General features: G+C 38.7%; 1 protein-coding gene and 1 long non-coding RNA gene across 2 annotated transcripts in view; both read right to left on the bottom strand.

The window, feature by feature from the left end:
- LOC310640193 overlaps positions 1 to 16,079 on the bottom strand; it is a 34,980-nt gene extending 18,901 nt beyond the window's left edge. Inside the window, exon 1 of the long non-coding RNA XR_014492488.1 lies at positions 16,045 to 16,079. This is a non-coding gene — a long non-coding RNA (uncharacterized lncRNA). The remainder of the gene's footprint in view (positions 1 to 16,044) is intronic.
- Positions 1 to 26,396, bottom strand: part of LOC310639556 (uncharacterized protein) — a gene marked incomplete at its 5' end in the record, with an annotated part of 500,180 nt that overhangs the window by 187,815 nt on the left and 285,969 nt on the right. The gene's annotated exons all lie outside the window — the stretch shown is intronic.

The raw sequence follows: 26,396 nt of genomic DNA, 5'->3' as shown, positions 1-26,396 counted from the left end.
AACTGGTAAACCAAAGGAAGCAGAAGATCTGTGTTCAAAAAGGAAGAATATTTGTCTAGAATCTCATTATCATGGAAGCTTTTGGGGTGATGCCTCAGAATGGAACTTCGTCAAGTGGAGGAAATTCATTTTTTTTAAAAAAAACAACAACAAACCCTTTAAAAAAACTTATGCAAAGTTTTTATTGTGTAAAACAAAAATGCCACGGAGAAGGTTAGATTAAAAGATTCTGAATATGAGCTAAATTTTTAGAAGATATAGCCAAAGTTTACTTTTAATAAAAAGAAACTTTGCTCATAGAAATCCTGTTTCACATCTGCAATTTGATGTAATTTAGCTCACAGCACTTTCACGCTGTGTTATAAGATCTTCATCATTGGAATAAAAGTATGGTGATATAGTTATGGTTAGTAGCACAGCTATTCAGATGTTTTGACTGGATTTGGCATTTTTGTCCATCTGTCAAGATATGGGATGTTGCTGCTGCTGCTAACAATGCAGTTATTTTTGAATTGGTGTGCATTCTTCATGTAGAAATGCCCTCATATACGAGCTTATAAATCGAAGGAAAACTAGGAGCCATTTGTTGTTTTTTTTTGGGGGGGGAAAGCTATTTCACAGAATGTGGAGCACTTCTGAAAATTAAGACTCTTCATCATTATTATGCAAAGATTTCTAAAATTCTGAGAATGGACTATTTGCATTTCTTCCTATGCTTTGAATATTCAGAGCAATTGCAATTTTCCCCCCTTTTCCCATAAGGCAGACATGTCAAACCCAAGGCCCGGGGGCCAAATCCGGCCCATGAAGTGGTTTCATATGGCCCGCGAAGCCATCCTGGAAACAGTGAGGGAACGGCCCACACTGCCTTGGCCCTGGCCCAGAGACCCTCCTCCTGCCAGAGACCCTCAGATCTGTCCCACTCCTGCCTAGGCCCCCATAGGCACCCTTGATGCGAACGATGTAGAGCTGGCCACGCCCACCCAGTAGGCCATACGCACTTTAGCCATGCCCACCCAGTAGGCCACGCCCACCCAGGCCATACCCACCTGGCCCCCTGAGGGCAACCGCAATGCTGATGCGGCCCTCAATGAAATTGAGTTTGACACCCCTGCCATAAGGGGAAAAAGTTCACTTCTGTCCTTGGAAATACTCCTGAAATTTAATGTTCTCCCTGACATATGCGTTTGCCCTTAGCTATAGATGGCTTCTGGATCAGAAACGTTCAAGGATGGTGAGGCTGTACATCTTAATGCTAACAATAAAGGAGAATATTTGTAGCTCACAGTTGGTGCTCTCTGAGCTTGGTTGTTTTCTTGCAGATGTGTATGTATCTTCCATGTATGGAGGATACATGGAAACGAAAGGGACAAACAAACCCGATTGTTGAATGTGAACAACTATATGTATTCAGAAATGGATTAGGGCAAAAGTGCATACCTTTAGGTCCAGAGACTTTTATCTCTGGGCTATAAAATACATTTCATAGGAGGGGAGAGAGGTCTGATGTGACAGCAGAAGTTAATAGAAGAAAAAAAAAGTAATTGCATGCTTCCCTCCCCCCCCAGTTATCAAGTTGTAAGCATGTTGATTCATTTCTCTCTCTCTTGTAAGAAAGCAAAAACCTCCCCCCCCTTCCAATTACACATTGCTTCTAATAAACATTTTCTGTTGCCCATGTTTGGTTAGGGAGACATGTTTCTAAGAATTCTTCAACATTCCAGACATATTGCTTTGCTGTCAAGTGCCAAGCAGTTGAGTACACAAAGCCACTCATGGCAAGTCATTTGTCTTTGTTTTCATCATCTCTTTCTTAAAAGAACTATAAAGACAACACTAAATCATCAGTGCATATTTGGCACCCCCTGTTTTCTAGCAGGAAGTTGAATATACTGGGAACAAAAACGAACAATCCATCTCTGGCGCAGAAAAAAGGATAGATGGAAGGGAACAGCAATTGGAGCCAAAGTCCAAATATTTATATGGCAATTGGGGAAGACGTTGTACATTATGAGGGCCAGAAATGAATATTTAGAGTTCTTTTTTTCCGCTTGTTGCAATTATTTGTTAGAAAGCAAGAATACTTCCCTGTATCCAAAGGAATTTGTTTAAGAGGACAATTATAGCAAAAAAACAAAAAAACAAAAACCAAACACATTATGCTGACTTGTTTTGACTTTCTTATGTAGCCTAGTTGAAACTGGTTCCAAACACATGGTGGTGGTGGGCATTCCATATAAATAGGAAGTCATAGCACCAGGTCTGCATTTTTAGAGAAATACATCTAGTGCTTAAGGCACCAGGTGAAAAAGCAGGAGACCAGGAGTTTTAGTCCTACGTTAGCCATGAAAGCTAGCTGGGATGACCTTGGGCCAGTCACATGCTCTCAGCCCAACTCACCTCACAGGGTTGTTGTTGTGGGGAAAATAGGAGGAGGAAGATGTGTTGAATATATTCATTGCCTTGAATTATTGTATACCACATAGGTTATTGTATACTGTACGGGTCAGAAAGAGGGCTGAGAAAATATCTATAGACCCATCACATCCTGGACATAAACTCTTTCAGCTCCCCCCCCTCAGGGTGCCACTATAGGGCATTGCATGCCAAAACAATTAGACAATATTTTCCCTCATACCATCACTCTGCTCAACACTGTACTCCCACAGTATTGTCTTATGTCTAAGTATATTTACTCATGTAGTATGACTGCATTACTAACTTCTCATCTGTTCCATACCTTCTTTTATGGGATAATTATTATGATTATTTTTATTTTGTTGTTTTGCATGTACACTAGGAGCTTATGCACTGGAGACAAATTCCTTATCTGTCCATATTCTATTCTATTCTATTCTATTCTATTCTATTCTATTCTATTCTATTCTATTCTATTCTATTCTATTCTATTCTATTCTATTCTATTCTATTCTATTCTATTCTATTCTATTCTACTCTACTCTACTCTACTCTACCCTAACCTACCATACCCTAAAGGTAAAGGTAAAGGTTCCCTCGCACATGCGTGCTAGTCGTTTCCAACTCTAGGGGCCGGTACTCATCTCTGTTTCAAAGCCAAAGAGCCAGCGTTTGTCCAAGGACGTCTCCGTGGTCATGTGGCCAGCATGACTAGATGCCAAAGGTGCATGGAATGCTGTTACCTTCCCACTGCAGTGGTCCCTATTTTTCTACTTGCATTTTTACGTGCTTTCGAACTGCTAGGTTGGCAGAAGCTGGGACGAGTAACAGGCGCTCACTCTGCTACGTGGCACTCGGGATTCAACCCGCCAAACTGCCGACCTTCTGATCGACAAGCTCAGCATCCTAACCCACTGAGCCACTGCATCCCTACCCTAACCTACCCTACCCTAAAAGGTAAAGGTTCCCCCGCACATGCGTGCTAGTCGTTTCTGACTCTAGGGGCCAGTGCTCATCTCTGTTTCAAAGCCGAAGAGCCAGCGCTTGTCTGTGGACGTCTCCATGGTCATGTGGCTGGCATGACTAGACGCCAAAGGCACACGGAATGCTGTTACCTTCCCACTGTAGTGGTTCCTATTTTTCTACTTGCATTTTTACGTGCTTTCGAACTGCTAGGTTGCCAGAAGCTGGGACAAGTAACAGGCGCTCACTCTGTTACGCGGCACTTGGGATTCAACCCGCCAAACTGCTGACCATCTGATTGATAAGCTCAGCATCCTTACCCACTGAGCCACCACATCCCTTTCACCCTACCCTACCCTACCCTACCCTACCCTACCCTACCCTTCCCTGCCCTACTCTACTCTACTCTACTCTACTCTACTCTACTCTACTCTATTCTATCCCATCCCATCCCATCCCATCCCATCCCACCCCACCCCACCCCACCCCACTCCATCCCACTCCACTCCACTCCGCTTATTTCCATTTGAGTTCTAGCAATTAACCAAGGGCATGGGTGAAGTGCTAAGTCCAAGTCCTTGAATTAGGAGAACAAAAATATGCTGGCATAGACTATGCTGTCCACACTGTTGGTTTTTATTCTGCAACTGTAAATGTGCTTGAAAAGGAGGCTGTTGTAATGCACATCATATGAGCTAAGGGATTAGTGGGTTCCCCCACTCCATTTCCCCTGCCAACAATCATTCTTCCGGTATGGTTCAGTATTGGGTGATTATAGCTGGGTGCTTAAAATGATGGCCCTAAATCAACCTGTTAGATTGCCCAGTTAACAGAACACAGAAGGTTTGTGTGGAAGAAGAGAGAGCATCTAATACCCCTATTCAGGACCATCTTCCTCTGTTTTTGTGTCCCTTGGGCCCCCAGGAGTCCTGGATGACAACTGTACATGGACTTGTGTTTAAGGACTATGAAACAGAAGTTAAAAGAGAACAAGAGGTAGAAATGTGGACACAGATGTATAGTAAAAATGGTCATTCACAGAACTCATTTTGTTTTTGTTATTTTATTTTTACATCAGTGGGATGATTAACATAAATAAAATGCTAAGTTTGGCCAGTGTTTAATTCTTAGGAAGTAGTGTTAACATTTGTTTCTAACAAATTGCAGTTCCACTATTCCACCATGAAATCTGACTTCCTAATTAATTTTCTCAAGCATAACAATCTCAAATTCACAGACAGCTCAACTGCCCTCCCACTCATTTTAAATTGCCGACATTTTTAATATCAGGTTGGTGTTCTCATTGTACTCATGTATCTGAAAAAAAATAAATCAAATTCCAATGTGTTAGCTTGGAGATGAAGTGACAACATGCCATGCAATCTAAGATGAAAAGAAAATTCCTGCATAAAAGTGTAAATGTACATGTCGTACATAATCAAAGTTCTCCTATGTTTCTGGGCTTTGTTTTTAATTTCTCATAGCTTTGAGCTATTCGTGCCATCATTACAGATGAAGGTAAATTAAGGATTTTCAGTATTTCCTTCACTGTTTATTTAAGTACCAGCTGACTTTTTTTAATCTAATCCAATAGAGTCATTTATTTGATTTACAGTGAACTACCACAGCATTTAACTGAATATACAGGTATTATCTAGATCAGACATGTCAAACACAAGGCCCAGGGGCCAGATGCGGCCCTGCAAAGTGGTTTCATGTGGCCCGCGAAGCCATCCTGGAAACAGTGAGGGAACGGCCCCCACTGCCTTGGCCCTGGCCCAGAGACCCTCCTCCTGCCAGAGACCCTCAGATCTGTCCCACTCCTGCCCAGGCCCCCATAGGCACCCTTGATGCGAACGATGTAGAGCTGGCCACGCCCATCCAGTAGGCCATATGCACTCTAGCCACGCCCATCCAGTAGGCCACGCCCACCCTGGCCATACCCACCCGGCCCCCTGAGGGCAATCACAATGCTGATTCGGCCCTCAATGAAATTGAGTTTGACCCCCCTGATCTAGATAATTTATTATTTGCCTTTGAGGAAAAATTCCCTTCAGACAACATACTTTTTGTTATACAAATATAAAATCACACAGTTATGGAAAACATGTTTTATACTTAGAAACAGCATTGTAAGAAACAGCATAATAAGAAACAGCACCTAATAAGAAACAAATGAAGTAAAGACCCAAAATGATTACACAAGAATAACCGAATATCAGAGTTGGAAGGGACCTTGGAGGTCTTCTAGTCCAACTCCTTGCTCAAGCAGGAAACCCTATACCATTTCAAACAAATGTCCAATCTCTTCTTAAAAGTGTCTAGTGATACAGCATCCACAACTTCTAAAGCAGGGGTGTCAAACTCAATTTCATTGAGGGCCGCATCAGCATTGCGGTTGCCCTCAGGGTGCCGGGTGGGTATGGCCTGGGTGGGCGTGGCCTACTGGGTGGGCGTGGCTAGAGTGCATATGGCCTACTGGGTGGGCGTGGCCAGCTCTACATCGTTCGCATCAAGGGTGCCTATGGAGGCCTGGGCAGGAGTGGGACAGATCTGAGGGTCTCTGGCAGAAGGAGGGTCTCTGGGCCAGGGCCAAGACACTGGGGTCCGTTCCCTCACTGTTTCCAGGATGGCTTCGCGGGCCGCATGAAACCACTTTGCAGGGCCGGATTTGGCCCCCGGGCCTTGTGTTTGACACGTCTGTTCTAAAGGCAAGCTATTCCACTGGTTAACTGTTCTCATTGTCAGGGAATGTCTCCTTAGTTCTGTGTTGCTTCTGTCCTTGATTAGTTTCCATCTGTTGGCTTCTTGTCTTTCCTTCTGGTGCTTTGGGAAATAGGTTGACCCCTTCTTTTTTGTGTCAGCCCTCAAATATTGGAACATTGCTCTCATGCCATGCCTAATCAATAAATATATATATAGTCCCTAAATCAATAAAAATAAAGAGACTCATCAAGTTCAACAGGAGATAATAAAAATAATAATGAATAGTTGCCTAAACAAGAAATCTAATGATGATCATCAAATAGGTATTACATTTAGAAAACCAGTATTTTGTTTTTATTTTATATGAGATTAACATTTAAAGGAGTGAAAGGTGTTCTTCAAATGTTTTTTTTTTACAAACTTTTCTCAAAAAGTTTTATCTTTTTGCTTTTTGGAACATTATTCTTACATTTGGCATGCTCTAGGAAAGTTCATGTTCCAGACTGCAAACTTAAATGAGATATTTTCAGAATTAGATCAACATTTGTGAGGCTATGACTCACAAACAAATTAATCTGTGGTTGAATTACATCCATACCTGTCAGGGTGTGAATTTTATACAGAGATCGACAAGATGGGACAAATTTAGGTGAGAGCATATTTATGTAAGGGATATGTATATAAATATAGCAGTGCAGAAGACATAATATGGAGTACATCCTATTGATGCTATCAATATTTTAAATACATGTTTATGTTGTTTCTGATACTCTGCTACTCAAGAAAATTTAAAGAGTCTGACCTGATACTTTACCAAACATGTATAAATGTTGTGTGTCTGTCTTTCCTTAATAGATAGTGAAACAAAATTCTTCCCTCTTAAAATAGAAATTGGTCATGCAGAGGAGATCTGAAAGTGTTCATATGCACATCAAGGGGAGCAAAGCATCAATTGCACAGTCATGATTTCTGTTTTTCATTTTTAAAAAATATTCTGTAGATAAAGGTAAAAGGTCTTTGCCAATAATAAAGTCTAAAAGCACCGATACTCTTCCTATCTTCCTTCGGTGTCCACATGGTTTTTACCTCAGGAGAAAGCACAAGGTCAGAACATATAACATAGAATAATACAGTTGGAAGGAACCTTGAAGATCTTGTAGTCAACCTTCTGCTCAAGCAGGAGACTCTATACCATTTCAGACAAATGGCTGTTTAGTCTCTTCTTAGAAACCTCAAGTAATGGGGACCCACATCTTCTAAAGGCAAGCTATTCCATTGGTTGATTGCTCTCGCCATTAGGAAATTTCTTCTTCATTCTAGGTTTGCTTTTCTCCTTGGTTAGTTTTCATCCATTGTTTCTTCATCCTGATTCCTGATTCATAGTCATATCCTTAAAGCGGCATACTGTATGAACAAAACTCCTCTTGAAATATATTGCAAAAGCATTGATAGTGAAAGTTAATGTAACTTTTAAGATTTTTAAGCTAATCATTCTCTCAAAGTAGGACTCTCAGTTATCATTTAATAGCCAACATCAGCATTTGATGCCTGACAATAGTTGATGGCTTATTAGACATTTATTAGTCACGACAGATGGCAGCCAACAGGATTTGTTGACATATGCAACCTTTCTGTGCTGGTATATTGTCATATGATTATATTTGAGAATTGCTTGAGATAGCTATAAAAGTTAGACAAGTAATTAGGGCCTAGATACACAATAGGATTTAGTTAATTACATACTTTTTTTAAAAAAAAAAGGGAAACAGTGTATTAAATTGGTGATAAATCTCCAGATGTCTACGTTTAAAATGTTGAGAGAAGCATTAATCTCAGTGCAAGGAATTTCATTGTTGGATCCAGGATGGCTATTAAAATATCTAAACAAAGAGAATCTGATGAAAGAAGAGGATGGTATTGTGAGGTGACTTTTTCATATAGCTAAATCCAGCCCAAATACAAAACTGAAACTGCAAAATATTTTGTAGTGTTGAATGTGAAATCTGTCCAGACTGGAATCCTTATTCACATTTTGTCTCATGCATTATACCCAATTTTCTCTTTCATTCATACACAAACATATGCCTTTGTGATATTGCTTTTTTAATTTGTTCTGCCAAGATAATGTATGGAATTCAACAATGTAGAGGAGTGCTAGACTGCAAGAAACAGTTTCTATTAGCTCAGAAAGGATAAATGTTTCCTTTAGACCTCAAGAATTTGTTTTGTCTCTTCTACTGTCTTCCTTGCAAACATATACAGTTCTTTGAAGTCACCCAAGTAACTTTCACACCTGCATACACTCTTACTGTCCCTAAGTTCCATGCCACAACACAATAGAAGAGAATATTTGTGGAACACCTGAATGGCATTGGCCCCAACATTATGTCCTAGCTCATATTATGTTAATTCCAAAATTTTTAATTCTTAAGTCAGATTCATCAGGCTTTGTTTTTCTCCCATGAGAACCTTTATCAGAGGAAGAGGTAAGGAGGAAGAGTTACCTTCATTAACCTAGCTAAACAGTAAATAACATCTTTCTTCAAGTTAAAAAGGGACGCAGTGGCTCAGTGGGTTAGGACGCTGAACTTGTCGATCAGAAGGTTGGCAGTTTGGCAGGTCGAATCCCGAGTGCCGCGTAGCAGAGTGAGTGCCTGTTACTCATCCCAGCTTCTGCCAACCTAGCAGTTTGAAAGCACATAAAAATGCAAGTAGAAAAATCGGGACCACTACGGTGGGAAGGTAACAGCGTTCTGTGAGTCTTTGGCTTCTAGTCATGCCAGCCACATGACCACGGAGACGTCCTCGGACAAGCGCTGGCTCTTTGGCTTTAAAACGGAGATGAGCACCGGCCCCTAGAGTTGGAAATGACTAGCACGCATGTGCGGGGCAACCTTTACCTTTTACCTTCTTCAAGTTACTTCCAGTTCAGGTAGTAGTGATAAGGAAGACCAACATACTTCTATGAAGATTTTGCAATTTTCTTGGATTTTTAAAAGATATTTAGAATAACTATACAATGTTTTACTAACTAAATGTTTCAATTTTCTTTGAGTTTTATACTGAGTAGTGGTGGTGGAGAAGCTCATTGTATGAAGAAACATAGCCTGGATCAAACCAAAATGCAATCTGATAACATTTCTCAAATCTCAGTAGGATGCTATCACTTTGAGACACTGCCTTGCTATGGAAGCTAAGCAGTGCTAGTTCCAGTTGGTTTTTGGATGAGACTCCTCTAAGAAAGGCCAGGTTGGAAAATAAAGCAAAACTAAACATCCAAGAAAAAGGTAACCCAAACCACTTCCATTCAGCTGCCAAGAAAACTGAATGGACATGTTTATGAACTTCCCAAAATTTGGGCTCAGCCTGAAAGAGATTTTTCCTTGTAATTTTAGATTACATTTACATTAAATGTATGAAATTATCTTTATGCGATTATTCCCTATATAACCAATTTGAAAAGAATTGATTTGAAAAGAGTGCTAGGATCTGCATTCAAACATGAAGAGGGCCTCCGATTGTCCACCTTAAAACTATTATATTAAAAAAATAATAAGCAAGCTGCTTCATTCCCTTTATGGATTCTAAAAAGCTATTATGGATACTGCATTTGTTCTTAAATCCAAATAAATTTTGAGAACTGTAGCTGAAAGAAAAAAAAGTGGGAGATCTAAGAGATGGATAAAACCAGGGGTGTTGTGTGTACATGCATGTTATAGGAAATGTCTTTTTTTAAAAAAAAAATTAAAAGATTCCAAATGTTGATTGATGGAATGTTAATTGTCTTTAAGCTCTTTTTTTTTAACTTAATGGGATGTTCACCAAAGTACACATGGGAAGTTGTCCCTATTTCTTCCATTAAAAAAACAGCTCATACTGAATGACTGTGAAGATTGTATTTAGGACTTTGAAAAGCAAGGCATTCACCAAGTTGCTTTTTCTTTGCTAAAAGACATGTTCTCAGCTTCAGCATGGCTACCAGCCAAAAATGCAATTTCCTCTTTTAGCTTTATTTCATTTTGGGGGGAAAAAAGGGGGTTAGAATGAAAAAGGGAGGATGCAAGTTTGGAAAATCAATTCATATCAGAAAGGTAGTATAGCATTTACCCATCTGATGAAATTAATGAAACAAATAGGATTTAATATGGAAAATAAGAAATTGAAAATGCTCAGAGGGAGATGGAATGGATTCTATCTTTATGTTACCTTGAAATAAAATAGAATGAGAAATCTGGATGAGTGGGGAAAGATTAAATTTTATTCATTTATTTATATCCCACTGTTTGTACTCTATGTACTTGACAATTGGTATTAATCTAATCTAATCCTATGCTTTTTCCTGCTATGCTTTTGGAATGAAAAAGTTGGATCCTGAAAAAGCAGAATAGAAAGAGTATTGAAACTTTTGAACTTTGGTTCAGTTTGGAGGGGAAAAAAAGTATATCATGGATAGCTAGGAAAAAAATCAAATGGATTTTAGAACAGAATTTTCATTCCAGATGTGAATGACCAAGTTCAAAATAGCAAATTTAGGATGTATTCAGCAAAGATGCAGGTCCCTTGATAAGTACAAAATGCTGGATAATGTTGAAGGAAAGAGGACAAAATGATGATGGACTTCCCTAAGACCACTGAGAGGAGGAGGAGGAGGAAGAGGAGGAGAAGGAGGAGGAGGAGGAGAAGAAGAAGAAGAAGAAGAAGAAGAAGAAGAAGAAGAAGAAGAAGAAGAAGAAGAAGAAGAAGAAGAAGAAGAAGAAGAAGAAGAAGAAGAAGAGGAGGAGGAGGAGGAGGAGGAGGAGGAGGAGGAGGAGGAGGAGGAGGAGGAGGAGGAGGAGGAGGAGGAGGAGGAGGAGGAACCAGTATGCATTGACATGGTGGCAGCGAACAAAAGAAATTACTGTCAAACAATATGTGGTTCTCCCAAGTCCAGTCTAAGCTAGCTGACAGTGTGTCTCAAACCACAAGCAAACAAAGAAATCAATAAATTGACAGTGGACAAAAATGCCAAATCCAGTCTAAACATCTGACTATGTTTGCTTAATATATGCTGGTGGCTGGGAAGAAAGGAAGGAAGGAAGGAAGGAAGGAAGGAAGGAAGGAAGGAGGAGGAGGAGGAGGAGGAGGAGGAGGAGGAGAAGAAGAAGAAGAAGAAGAAGAAGAAGAAGAAGAAGAAGAAGAAGAAGAAGAAGAAGAAGAAGAAGAAGAAGAAGAAGAAGAAGAAGAAGAAGAAGAAGAAGAAGAAGAAGAAAGTTATTCATGTGGTCACTAAGTATCAACTTAGCAAATATTTATAAAAAGGAAAACAGACACGATGGGCTGAGAGGTTGCCCAAAGATCCCCCAGAGTTTACAAATTTTGTTTTACTCAGAATTCCAACTAGCTGCAGCTTTAGCATTAGAGGTGTTTTTCTTCTCCCTAACAAAATGAGTCCTTTTTTAGGACTCATTTCTGGTGATAGAAAGACATCACTGAAGCCAAACAATACATCATAGTAGCTGCATCACTGCACTTCTGAGTATGGAATTATTAACATGAAACTGAAGATATTTGAAATCCTTGGGGGTATGTAGATGAATGGAACTGGCTGATCTAATAACTCTACAATGTTTATGAAAGACACAACCTAGAGACAAAGTAGACAAGGATTCAAAATCTTGGATTTCAAAAAGCAAAGTCTAAATACAGAATAAGAAGTTAAACAAGGAGGTTTAAAACTCCATTACTGCTGTTGATGCTTGGGGAATCAGTTTCCCAACAAAGTACTCAAAATTCTGCAACTATTTCTGATCAGGAAGATTTAAAAGATCACCAATAAAAAACATAGTTTTGTTATAAAGTAGGTACAAAATTCTGTCTGGCTGAATCAGACTACCAGATAAAAACGGACACCTTTTAAAAACCCTACAAATTCCCATTTGCTTCTATTTTATGTCTTTGTTTGATGTAGATGTAAACACTGTAGCTGCAGATAATTCCTTGAATTGATAACTCCAATTGGTGCCTGTTGGAAACTTTTTGAACTTTTCCTTGAATCTCTGTGTGAAATGAGAATCCAGTGCCCAAGAACAGAGCGCCTTTGAGGTTATGTGAGGATCTTTTAAATACAGTGTGCCTTTATAGGCTGATCTCATTATTCATGGAAGACAAATGATAGCAAACATAGGCACATATTTAAAACTTCTAGAGAGGGAAAAATAGCCCGTCTTTCAGAGAGATGAGCAAAGATCTATACACATAGCAATGTTGACCTTATGTGCTTTGGTGCCTCACTCATCTCTCCATGCAACATTTTGGCTGTCCTTTCTTTGCACTTTGTCTTTGTTCCCCCTGTAACATAGTTTGGAAAGAAAATGAGTTGCGTAGGAGCTCCAATAGCAGCTGTTTAGATTGACTGTGGAAACAGCTTTGGGAATTCTTGGCCATTTCTGAAACTGCTGAGTTGTTCTTCCTTTTCTAAAGCCTTTAGCTCTGGTTTTTCTCCTACCCTCAACCCTCTTTGCTTGACCATTTAAAGAGTTGTAACCATGCCTTATGTTGTTCAAAGGAAAACAAGGCATGTTCTGGTTTTCAACAGCAACATGTTGAAATATTCCTTTTATTTGCAGGTGAAAGTCAATTGGCTATTGAGATGGAAAAAGGCAAAGATATACATGAATAGTCCTGGCTACTCACCTGTACATAATGAAATAGATTTGTCATCAAAACTGATGAACTGGGGGACAAGCCACTTTATTAGCAACCTGTATGAAGTGTCATCAAACAGAATATTTCAACTGACTTTATTTTCAATACTGCCATATATAGATATTTCAACCATGAAATATCTACAGACAAACCTGCCACATGGACAGCAGCATTTTTATTTTTAAAAAGCTTTTAAATATATTTAAAACTATTTATCCAATAATGGACAGACATGCTCTTTTCTTCAATGCCACAGCGGGTCTTCAGAACTATAACTGAATAGAGATCCTGGCATTCCATACAGGTCACTGCTAAAGATTCCAATGGTGGCACTCTATACATCATGCCTTATTCTGAAGACCCTCATGCTGTAAGTGCTCCATCCAAGTTTACTTAGTTCATCATTCTTGCCCTCAGGTAAACATGGTATAGTTATAACATAAAGCACAGGTAGACCAAAATAATGATTTACTACAAGATTAAAATGATACAATTTGGCAGATGGTACTACCTAGCTGAACTTGACTGAGCTTAGAACAGGGGTCTTCAAACTTGGCCCTTTTATGACTTGTGGACTTCAACTCCTAGAATTCCTCAGCCAGCGTGCCTGGCTGAGGAATTCTGGGAGTTGAAGTCCACAAGTCATAAAAGGGCCAAGTTTGAATCCCCTGGCTTAGAAACTAAGTAGGTTTCAGCCTAGTTATTTTCAGTGGGAGACTGCCAAGGAACATTGGTAATGTGGGCAAGAAGGGACATTCAAAAATACTGCAGAAGGCAATAAGAAACCATTTCATGCAATCGCTGAGAGAACTGCATGGTCGTATCCATGTAGATATCAAGATGGCATCTGCATATAAGATTCTCACAAAATCTTGTTTACTGTGTTTATTGAAAGGGAAAATGGATTAGGACAGAAAAACCTCAACAATTAGATATTTTCATTTTGGCACCCAATATGGTCCCCATGATAGGGCAGGGACTTTTTAATTTTTTTGCTAATAACTATTTGAAGGTAAGCAAAGGTGGCTCACAATTTTTCTGAGAACCAAGGAATGTACAGATTCCTAATTTGAAACAATATTATGATGCGGTGGTTTTAACATTGGTTAGTGATTGGCTTAATTTAACAAATAAAAGAATACTTTATCTTGAGGGATGGGATTTATTATATGGGTGGCATGCACATTTAATATATAACAAAAAAGTTGACAAGGTATTTAAATCTCATATTTTAAGACGTGCTCTACTGCATGTCTGGAAAAAGTATTATTATAAGTTGAATTACAAAATACCAATTTGGGGGATTCCTGGACACGCGATAGAGGGTGTATCTATGGGTGTGAATTTGGATAGGATTTCTTATAAGGAATTACTTAGATTTGTAGGGAATGATTGGCAATTAAAATCATTAGTTGAGTTAAAGCAAGAAAATATTGTGCAGTCTTGGTTTCAGTATACTCAATTGCTAGCTAGGTGGAAGTTAGATCAAAAGGTTGGTTTTACGTTAATGGATGAAAATTTGGTAAAACAGATTAAAGATCAAAATCGTGCGCATATAAAGATAATTTATAATGCTTTAATAGAATTGGATTCTGAAATGGAATTAGTTAAAGATTGTATGGTAAAGTGGGCTCAAAATATTCAAGAACCGATCCCATTGGATACATGGAAGGTAATTTGGGTTAGAAATGTAAAATTTACCCAGGCCCAAAATTTAAGAGAAAATTTTTATAAAATGTTTTATAGATGGCATCTGGATCCTAAAAAGCTGTCTTGTATGTATCCCAACTTACAGCCCAAATGTTGGAGATGTGGTAGTTTGGATGCTACTTATTTTCATATTTGGTGGACTTGTAGAAATCTAAAAGCTTTTTGGATTAAAATTTGGTGGAACATTCAAAAGATTTTTAAGAGAAAGATAAACTTTACCCCACAACTATTTTTATTGGGTGTTATCACAGATTGTGATACTAAAGAAATTAATTTGATGTTGAACTTGATAACAGCTGCAAGGTTATTAGTAGGGCAATATTGGAAGAAGGATTGCTTGCCTACTATAGAGTAATGGACGCTTAAAGTGTCAAATTTAGCAGAAATGGCTAAGATTTCTGCTTATTTGAAGGATCATTCACAAGAAAGATACATTTCGGTTTGGAGGATAGATTATATTCAGAATAAATATGGGACTAAAAAGTTCCATTTAGCTTATGAGTAAATTTTAGATTGTTATAGTTTATTATAATGGAAATTTTTCTTTTTTTATTATTAGCTTTAATTATATGGTATTATTATTTTTCGTATTAGTATTGTTTAATAATTTGGATACTTTTAGTTTGCTTGTATTTATGTTATAGGGGAGTTAAAGCGCATTATGTATTTGGTTATTTATATAGTTGGTTAATGTTAGATTATGATTATTATATATCTGTAACCCTGTAATCAGCTTTGGGAAGTGGGGGAGGGGGAGGGGGGGTTTAAGGGTGGGTTGGGGAGGGGATAATATTGTAATTTTTATAAAACTTTTCAATAAAAAAAAAGATTCTCACAAAATCTTGTTTACTGTGTTTATTGAAAGGGAAAATGGATTCGGACAGAAAAACCTCAACAATTAGATATTTTCATTTTGGCACCCAATATGGTCCCCACGATAGGGCAGGGACTTTTTAATTTTTTTTGCTAATAACTATTTGAAGGTAAGGGAAGGTGGCTCACAATTTTTCTGAGAACCAAGGACTGTACAGATTGTTCAAACTAGTATTGTAAACTGTTATTTACTTTCTCAGGCTCTTTCTCAGGTTGTTTATCAAGTGGCAGAATATGATATGAGAAGGCTTTACAGCAGGGGTGTCAAACTGCTGGCCCATGGGCTGGTTGCGTTATGCTGAGGCCGCACCCACCCTAGCTCTGGCAATGCAAAAAAAGTTGCAACACATTGCGTGACATGGCGAGTTTGACACCCATTCTTTACAGTATCTCTTTAGAATTAGTGAAGACAACAATGCCAAAATAATCTCTCCTCTCCTCTCCTCTCCTCTCCTCTCCTCTCCTCTCCTCTCCTCTCCTCTTCTCTTCTCTATGTTGTCTTTTTCTTCTCCTCTCCTCTTATAAAGTAGTGATCATGTGTTCACTATTCAAGTACTGTTATGATTACCTATTGTTATTACATCAAATTGCTATATTTATACAGTATAATTGCCATATTAAGTTCTATTAAGTGGAATGGATCAATATATTCCTTAAAAAAATAAAAAGAAACTACGCCTTCATATTTACCATGATATTATCGACTCTGGTTTGAGGGGTACTTGATGCGTGCTGTGCTTGGCTGTTTTCTTGCAGACATTTCATTATGCAAACTATGCAAACTACATAACATCATCAGTGCTAGTGACTGGCAATGATAATGTGACCTAGTTTGGATTATCAAACATCTGCAAGAAAACAAGTAAGCTTAGACAGCAGCAAAGACCCCTCATTTCAACACTGAGCTCCAAATATTCTCTTTTTACAATATATAAACACAATATACAATATCCTGTATTGGTGACTCTGATATATTATATCCAACTATAGTATTTTGTCCCAAAAAAGGAAAAAGAAAAAAAAAAGAAAGGAAAAGAGAATGCCTTCATAAAGGCACTTTGTAAGGCCATTTTTAAACTCAGAATGGTATCATGTTCTCCAAATAATAATTTATGAGTACTGTATTAGTATAAATCATTGATTGTGTATTTATCCAACATTGACCCAGGGTTTAAAAGTATTCTGAAGCTCTTTCAGGGCAAATGAATGTACTTTTAACAATTTTAGTTTAATCTCAAGGAAGAGATGCTTAAAAGATGTGAAGAAACTGGGGAAAAAAATCATACAACGTTCTTTCATAATGAATGTTGTTGTCATTTCTTTGCTTCTTTTTCTAAAGCATGTAACTGATGAAAGCTTCTGTTATTTTTTTTCCCAGTCGGAACAGTTTCTGAAACTCTTCAGTACCATTGACCTAATGAAATATGCATGCTAACTATGTGATAACAAATTTGGCAGCTAACCAGAGAAATTGAAACAACAAGCTTTCAGAGTAACACAGTGGAAGGATGATTCTTAAAAAAAAACAGATCACTGATTAGGTGCTCTGTTTAAATAATGTTTTGTTTTATAGATTTTGGAAGCAAGGAAAGCTTTTATTAGAGCTTATTCTCTACAGCCTAATATTGAATTTAAAAAGAAAGAGTCAAGGGAAAACACAAATCCTTTTGAATGAGATAAAGAGAAAAAAAAGAAGAATGAAAGAAATTTCCAGGGAAGATAAGCATTTCTCAATAAATTAAGCTTTTACTACATCATTTTGCAACAAGATTATTTTATGCACAAAGATGGAAAGATTTGACCCTACCCACAAAGGAGAGAGAGCAAAATGGACTTGTTTGATAAGACCAAAAGAAAAAAAGAAAAAAAAAGACAGCATCTGTGTTATTGCTTCCTGGAATAAGCTGCTTCCCTTATAGACTTTTTGTACAAAACAGGAAAAAAAATGAATGTATAATTAATCTAAATAATTATATAGCTGTTTGGAAACTAACTAACCGATTGTTACTAATCTAGATCAGTTTTTTTTTTCTGGGAGTTCTCTAATTAGACACAATGTTTGGTTTAGGAGTGTGGTTTTCAAAATGATCTTCATTGGGTATGGAAAAAAATGGAACATCTATTTTTTTTATTTTGAATGCAAAGTACATTAAGCAAAGGTGAAAGATAGCAAATACTATTTTGAACTACGTTCCACTAAAACCAGCCTTCCCTTGTCTTTCTCTCTTCCCACAGTATCCATTATGCATATCTATATCTCTCTGCATTTGCGTTCCTTCCTTCCATCCATCCATCCATCCATCCATCCATCCATCCATCAACTCTGCCAATAACTTTGTGATGATGAGAAAAGAGAGATTAATTTTGAAGCAATATTATAACCTGTAACAGGAAAACCTTTTTCAAATTTCAGAATGACAGTGAGGAAACCTCATATAAAGGTGCTTTCTTATCATTATTATGCCATTCCCTGAAAGCAATGACTCCAATTGGTAGCAGTTGAAGTAGTAGGGAAAAAATTAAGTCATTCCACATACATCCCATCACCAAACTAGGCCAGTTAAAAATGTAACTTTTGAAATAGTTTTGCATTATTGTGCAGTATAAGGCTGGGCAACACTGACATGGAATAAATGGGAAAAAAACAGGACATTAGTTGCCCAAACTCTTCCTAGCACCCACTCCGTAGCAATGGCCTGATCACACCTGTAAATCACACATTTTATTACTGCTCGGGTCGTTTTCCCTCTTGTCTTTAATCACATGCCAATTCTATCCCCAGCCTAGTTTTCTAACTTCAGCTATTTCCTCTTTCCCTTATACCAGATAGCTCATGAGATACGATGCATCTGCAGGAATCCAAGAGTCTCCCAGCGCAGTCAAGAAGCTAAGTGCAGGTCACTTTGACATGATATATCCAGGAAGATGCTGAATATGCAATTCTCTAGACAATTATTCCTGCCAAAAGGAGAGAGGAATTTTACATTTCTGGGTAGGAAAACTCATTAAAATTGAGACATCTGGTACTTTCACATTCCATGTGTAATTTATTTCTGGATGCTCTGCTGTTTTAAGTGTAAGAAAAGGGAGTGGCCTTTCTCCTTAATTTAACAATTCACAGTAATACATCTATAATGCAGATGTGAGATGTGCTGGATTGAGAAGTCCAGCAGCTGTATGGGACTGGGAATTTGTTGTCCCTAGGTTGAAGGACAAAGAGAAATATTTGAGAACCCCACCGTGAATTAACAAAGGCTGGCTATGAAGCACAGTGAAGTTATTGATACTAATATCTATTTAAGGACCAAGTAAGTATCCAGAACCACTTTTGATTCTCTAAGAACTCCAATTATTATTCACAGTTTCACAAGGTGTAGTGTATGGGACAATTTTCATGCTAAAGGTGTCTAAATACGGCCCAATTGGCCTTGCATCTTAAAACCTTTTTCATGTGTAATTTCATAGTTTATTTCAGTCTAGAGCCTAATTTCAGATCAGCAGTCCTGGAGCAGAAGAAGTATCTTGTCATCAAAATTGGCTTGATATTCCTTGATTCCCATGGGTTGGCATGGAAAGCAATCTGGTTGGGATACAAGGAATACGAGGCTGCATTCATAGAGGGATACAATCAAGATACACAAGGTATTGGTACACTTTACAAAGCCTTAGTAAGACCACACTTAGAATATTACATCCAGTTTTGGTCACCACAATATAAAAAAAATGTTGCAATTCTGGAAAAAGTGCAGAGAACAACAAGGATGTTTAGCAAGCTGGAGGCTAAAAATATGAAGAACGGTTGCAGGAATTGGATATGTCTGGTCTAGTGAAGAGAAGAACTAGAGGTGACATCATAACAGTGTTCCAATATTTGAGTTGCTGCCGCAAAGATGAGGTGTGTGTGTGTGTCAAACTATTTTCCAAAGCACCAGAAGGCAAGACAGGAAACAATGGATGGAGACTAATCAAGGAGAGAAGCAACCTAGAACTAAGGAGAAATTTCCTAATGGTTAGAGCAATCAACCAGTGGAATGGCTTGCCTTCAGAAGTTGTGGGTGCTCCATCACTGGAAGCTTTCAAGAAAAGACTGGAAGCCAAATGATACTTGAGCAGGGGTTTGGACTAGAACAAGGGTCCCCAACCTCCGGTCCATGGACTGGTACCACGCCATGGCATGCCAGCAACCAGGCTGCACAAACAAGCAAAGCCCCATCTGCGAGATGCAGGCAGCACACAAAACCATGCACCTTCTGGTCCATGGAAAAAACTCTCTCACGGAACCGGTCCCTGGTGCCCAAAATGTTGGAGACCTCTGGACTAGAAGACCTCCAAGGTTCCTTCCAACTCTGTTATTCTATATTCTTTGTTCTATGAATCTCACCCTTACTCTCTTCCTGCATCTGAGGTGCTACCAAACTATACTTAACAAGAGCCCTGGTTCAGAAATGGTGTTTTTCCCCAGCTGTCTTAATTTGGGTTCTCTGGGGATTAACATGGATTAACGTTGGTCACTATTCTATACATTTTTTCTGTTGTTTTGTTTTAATGACTGAAGAAACATGAGGTACAGAAAAGCAACTTGTTTCTGCTTATAGGAAATCTGAACGGGAGGCCAAAAAAGCCTGCCACTTAGAAATTTGTAGCCACACTGATCTCATTAAAGACATCTGGTAAGCAGTGAAATCAATACAATCAATATCAGAGGAAACAGTATGCCCGGTCAATATTTTGCCTCCAAATTGTGGGACTATATAATATTCACTCTGTTTAAGTTAACCTTTTTTAGCCCACGCTTTACAAATTCCATAAATCCTCCCTGGATAAATAGTGTTCTACCCACCCCAATTCTTTCTCCATTCACAGCTTTGAAACAGGAAGGAAGTATTGTTTTCATCTCTTAACACAAAGAGAGCGCTGAGTATCTAATTGTAGCTTTCTATTAGCAGATGGAATTGGCAAATCACTTCCGTATAGCTAAAAGGTGTACGCCAAGCTCTCTTACAGACATGAGAGAAAAGAAAAAGGAGAAAGAATGATTTTGTAAGGTGAGGGCGGGGGTGGGGGTGTTAGGGGGTTAGATTTGCTTTTTAAATTATTCTGTTGCTTTGCGGAGAGGAAGTATTAATTACCTGACTGCAAAATGTAGATCAGGGTGGGATTTAATTACAGGACAGCCTTTGTGTTTGTTGTCCAACCAAATTTTCACAGGAAATGTGCCTCATGCAAGCAGGTTCAAATGTTTTGTAGGCTAGTTTCTTCTCCAGTTCTCACCAGGTCTGAAAGGTGGATCCGGTGACTTTGACTGTTGCGCCATTGTCTGCAAACCTGTAAAGCTTCCATTACCAACAGGGCGAGTACAGTCATTTATTTATCTGTTTGTCTGTTTTTACAAGACAGGAAGTGCATAGATGTGTGTGTGTGTGTGTGTGTGTGTGTGTGTATACAGAGAGAAAAGCATGATGTGACTCACATCTGCTCTGCATTCTCTCTCCCAGCTCTAATGACATGTTTGACTTTATTCCTATTTTTCTAAAACTTCCTGGAAGTGCAGGGTTGATGCTTGCAAATAACAAACTGCTAGAAGTTTTCTGTTTGTTTTTTAAGTAAATATTAGAGGATTTAATATTGATATATTATATATTGTAGGATAATTTGTCAAATAATACCTATAACTCCTGGGAAACAGATCCTTGTCAAGGCAGTATCTATACTTGTTTCTATTTTGCCTAAGAGTAAGGTTTTACACTTAGGAAAGAAAAATTAATGGTATAGGCACAGGCTAGGTGAAATTTGGCTCAATGCTGGTAACTGTGAGAGGGATCTTGGAGTCCTACTGCACAGTCACTTAAATATGAGCCAACAGTATGCAGCAGCAGACAAAAAAGCCAACACAGTTCTAGGCTACATTAATAGAGGTATAGAATCAAGCTCATGTGATGTTCTAGTACTGTTTTGCAAAGCCTTAGTAAGACCACACTTGTAATACTGCATCCAGTTCTGGTCACTAGAATGTAAACAAGATGTTGAGACTCTAAAACAGGTGTGTTAAACTCGCAACATCACATGACGTGTTGCGACTTTTTTTGCCATAGCCGACAATGGGGTGGGCATGGTTTTGCTATGATGCATCTGGCCCAAGGGCCAGCAGTTTGACACCACTGCTCTAGAAAGAGTGCAGAGAAGAGGAACAAGAAGGAATAGTTTAGCTGAAACTAAAACATACAAATAATGGGTACAGGAATTGGGTATGTCTGCAGTGTTCCAGTATGGTGAGGGGGGGTCAAGTTACTTTCCAAGGCACCTGAAAGCAGGACAAGAAACAATGGGTGGAAACTAACCAAGGAGGGAAGCAACCTAGAACTAAGAAGAAATTTCCTAACGGTGAGAGCAATCAACCAACGGAACAGCTTGCCTTCAGAAGCTGTTCATGCTCCATCAATGGAAATTTTTAAAGAGAGACTGGACAGCCATTTGTCTGAATTGGAATAGGATCTCCTGCTTCAGTAGAGGGCTGGACTAGAAGACCTCCAAGGTCCCTTCCAACTTTATTATTCTATGTTGTATGGCTATTGGGAACTAGAAAATGAAAAGGACAACTTCGCTGTTGGTTTTTAAAGTAAAATAAAATAATAAAATAAAACGTGTAAATAAAATGCTTATTTTCTCTATTGTTTTTGGCACTTTATCTCCTAGCAAAAAATAGAGCTTGTCCCAGTGGCCTTTTCATCCTACCTTCAACTTAGAGGTCAGAAATGCAGGAAATCACTGCAAGGGCTGTTGTGTATTTTGCAATCTCCTCTGTTTCATCCCACCCCATCCCCGAACAGCTAAGTTAGCAGCTTTTTCCAGCTGCAGCAGGGAAATCTAGCCCTTTATTAAAGTGCAAGGATAGCCTGATAATGGAATAGTAATGTAGCAGAACCCATTAGCAAATTGTGAAGCGATATATGCAACTTTTAGCTAGTCTAACAAAGGCAACCTTGTGCAGAAGATGGATGAAACCTAATGCCTGCACACTGCCTGAGGTTTGAAAAACTATTTACCGGCTGACATTGGACAGTGACCCACACTGGAACCACTGATGGTTATCATGTAGGAGTAAGTGAAAATATACTCAATTGGTCTCTCAAAGAGAGATCACAACCGTACCTCTTTTGCTATCTTTTTATCTACATCTTTTGGCTGGTACCTTCAATGGTGCTCCTTTGCCTCAGCAGCAACCAGATATTCTCTGCCCAAATAATTTTAGATTAATTTAAGGTTTATGCCTGTACGAGGAGGAAAGCACTTAAGTAAGACAAGTCATCCTATTAATTTTGTATGATTTAAAATAATAAAAAAAATCCCTTCAGAGCGAATTGCCTTTTATAACCTTTCGGTTCTGTATAGTTTCTATTTCAATATATTTGTGCACAGGGGGAAAAAACCAGAGTTCAGCAAAGTAAAGTTCAAACTAACTATACTGGAATGCGAAAAGTACATCAAACATAACTGTAATGACCAGATTATTTCTTTTGGAGACATACCCGACAACATTAGTTTTGATCCAGTTTGGTAGCTTTGCAATTGTATAAGCACAAAATCGCAGTGAAGGGAAACATAAGGAAGAAAACCAGGTCTCAGCTAGAACAACTTGACTGAGTTATGAAAACTGATGCCTGAAGAAACCAAAGTCTTCTTTCAATTCACTTTTTTCTCTTCCTTGTTAATCTCCTAATATTCCAAGGCAGGGTTCTCAACCTTGGCAACTTTAAGACTTGTGGACTTCAACTACCAGAATTCCTCAGCCAGCAAAGGCTTAAGGTTGCCAAGGTTGAGGACTCCTGCTCCAAGGCACAAGGTGCCATATATTCTGGAAACTCAAAAATACTCATAAGGCCATTTTGTATTTTGTAAAAGATTTTTTGATTTTACTATAGAGCTCTCCAAACTTTTGGGTTCTGCAGGAGAAGGAGTGGCAGAATCTGAAGGCAGAGTTAAATGAGGGATCAGGCTAGAATCCCTATGTAGCCACAAGGAAACTAAATCCATCCCCCACTTGAATTCCATGTAACTCCAAACAGGTATTAACCATTAGTTGAGAAGGTCCCTGTGCATAAGCTTTTAGCAATAAATCATTTTGATTGGACCTTCACATGGGGGCCTGGTCTTTTGTGTCTGACAAGTTCATCTATATAACTAGGAACTTTTTTGAACTAGCAGAAATGACAATTTTATTTTTGGACAGTCCTATTTCTGTTCAAATGTGGTTAGATATCCAAGTTTATTTTTCAGAACATGAGAGTGATAATGGCACCAAAAATGGTCCAATGTATTTTTTTACCTGTCAGCCTTGTGAGGCAAACCAGATAGGAAACATGGCCATGTGACCTAATTTTATTTTGTTGTAAGGTTACATTAACAGACTCTTGTAAGTCTGAAAATTTTTCTCCCTTTTTCCCCTTTCCAGAAACTAGAAAGGGTCCCTTACCCCACCCATATCCTTGCTTGGGCTAGGTTTTCTTCTTTCTAATTGTCCCCTTGTCTGCATTTCTTCACTCTTTCATCTAAGATCATTTTCACATACCTGTAGGAGTTGACCAGGCTGAGCTGAGGGAGGGATCAAATGTGTCATCAGTCTTGAGTCTCTTTGTCCCCACAAGAGATCTAAGTTCTGCCCACCTTGAATTCCCCTGAGTCTTATCTACTGTCAGTTTGCTTTGACTGTTAGTGGCTCAGATTCTTGTAAAGCTAGTGTGCAGTAAACTAGTAGTCATTTGAACCACCGGATTTCCTTCCTTTGACAGTGCAATTACATCACCATCCAACCTTTGCATACCTGTTCATGTTCCCAGCATCCAAGCATGTATGTATATGTATGTGTGTACAAGTGGATGTGTTTTCATGTGTTTGTGTGTGTACTTACAGGCTGAACAGATCAGTGATTGGGGGGGAGGGGAAGAACCAGGACTTTATAGCCTTCCAGAAAGCCAAAGAGAACTCAATAGAGTCAAGGAACACACAATTGATTTATGAAGACAAGATTACAATCCAGAGACTGTTAGGCATATGGTGTTAGCCTACAATGTTGGGTTGAAAATATATTAACCATAATGCTATGTCTTTAAGATGTTAATTGGCCAATGGGTGTGTAAGTGTTCTCATGGCCATAAGAGGAACCTAGGAACGTAGCTTCTCTCTCTCTCTGAATTCACTGATCTCTATTGTTACTGTTTTTGCTCTGCTGTTGGTTTACTACTGTTGTAACCTGAACTGTGTATTTGACCTCTGGACCGGTAAGAAGACTTTGTAGTTTGGATTACTCTGTGGACTGTTGCTATTGTTTATGACCTGGACTGTTTATTTTTTGACTGTGCATTTTTGTTCTTACACCACCTCAAAAGTAAACTACTTTTTGTTTTTATAACTCAGTGTATTTCTGTGTGTGACTTTTTACTACTCTCAGTACCCTTCCTTGTCTGTGCAACTCTTTGGTAGCACAAGGAGACCCTGCACAACAAATTCCTTAACACTGGTTATGGGCCCAGGCCTGTACTGAGAGTAAGTTCACACAGTATCCTAGCTGAGTTTGTGTTAGCTTTTGGTGTAAAATGGCACAAGAACTGTTGTCAGGCATCTCCTGGATAACCCGGTTGGATGGGACAAACTATGTTTCCTGGTCCACAAAATGCTGCTTGCTTTTGCGCAAGGAAGGACTATGGACTGTTGTAAATAACCCACCAGATACTACTGCTTGGGATCCAGATGATGAAGAGGATGTAAAGAAGATAGATGACTTTAAAAGAAGCAATGAGAAAGCTCTTTGCATTATTGGACTAACACTGAATGACCAGCAGCTTGTCCATATTCGTGGTGAGGAGTCTGCTGCTAGGTGTTGGGATGTTTTGCGAAGGCTTTATGTTCGAGACAGTGTGGGTGCACATATACACCTTACACGTAAGCTGTTTAGGGCTCGTTTGCAGAAGAATGGAGATATGCTGACCCATTTAAATTACATGAAGGCAACTTTTCAAGAGCTTCATGAAAAGGAGCTGATTTTTTCAGAGTTGCATCAGGTCTACATCATTTTGTCATCTTTGGATGAGAGTTATGATGAGTATGTTTCTTCTTTGGAAGTCCTGACCAGAGAGGAACTGACATTGACTAACATTACTGGGAGATTGCTGGAAGAGTCCAGAAGGAGGCGTGACAGAGACCAGCTGAGAGAGACACAGCCACGAGAGGAGCAACAATTTACCACTGCTTACAACGTCAAGAAATGTTTTTCTTGTGGGGCTAGATGGCATATAGCCAAATTCTGTAGAAAGGGTAGAAAACAGAATGTAAATAGCAGTGGGAAGGCTAAAAAGGGCATTGGTTTGGCTATTTCTGGTGAACCAACATCCAGAAATAATGAATTGTGGGTTGTTGATAGTGGGGCTTCACAATGCATTACTAAAGTGAAAAAGAGGTTTATTAATATGAAAAAACAGCAACCAATATGTTTCACTGGCAAACGGTTGGAGGATGAAGGCCTCTGGTGAAGGTAATTCCTATTGTCCATGCATTGATGAAAAGTTACCTATGTTATATATACCTAAACTAAGATTCAACCTGTTATCTGTAAGGGAATTGGTTAAGGTTGGGTTTGTGGTAACATTCAGAGGGGAGCAATGCACTATTGAGAGGAATGGAACCTGTGTAACTGCTATTTTGAAAAATGGTTTATTCTTTCTCACAAGTAACCAGGTTAGTACAGTTAAAGCTAACTCAATATGTGAGAACAAGAAGCCACATGATGAATGTATACATTTATTGCATAGGCGGTTAGGGCATGTAAACTTTAACTCACTACGTAAAACAGTTGAATTAGTAGACGGAATTAAACTGAAGCCATGTAGTAAGTATTTGAATTGCAATGCCTGTAATCAGGAAAAGAGTAAGGCAAATGCTGCAAACAGGATAAACAGCTTCAAAACAACTGTTCCTTTGGAAGTTGTGTTTACTGACTTAATTGGACCCATGAAACCTAGTTTAGGAGGGTCATGTTATATTTTAAGTAT

Source organism: Vipera ursinii (genome assembly GCF_947247035.1).
Source record: "Vipera ursinii genome assembly, chromosome: 4".
Lineage (NCBI taxonomy): Eukaryota > Metazoa > Chordata > Lepidosauria > Squamata > Viperidae > Vipera > Vipera ursinii.
This window is presented reverse-complemented; position numbering and strand designations above follow the sequence as displayed.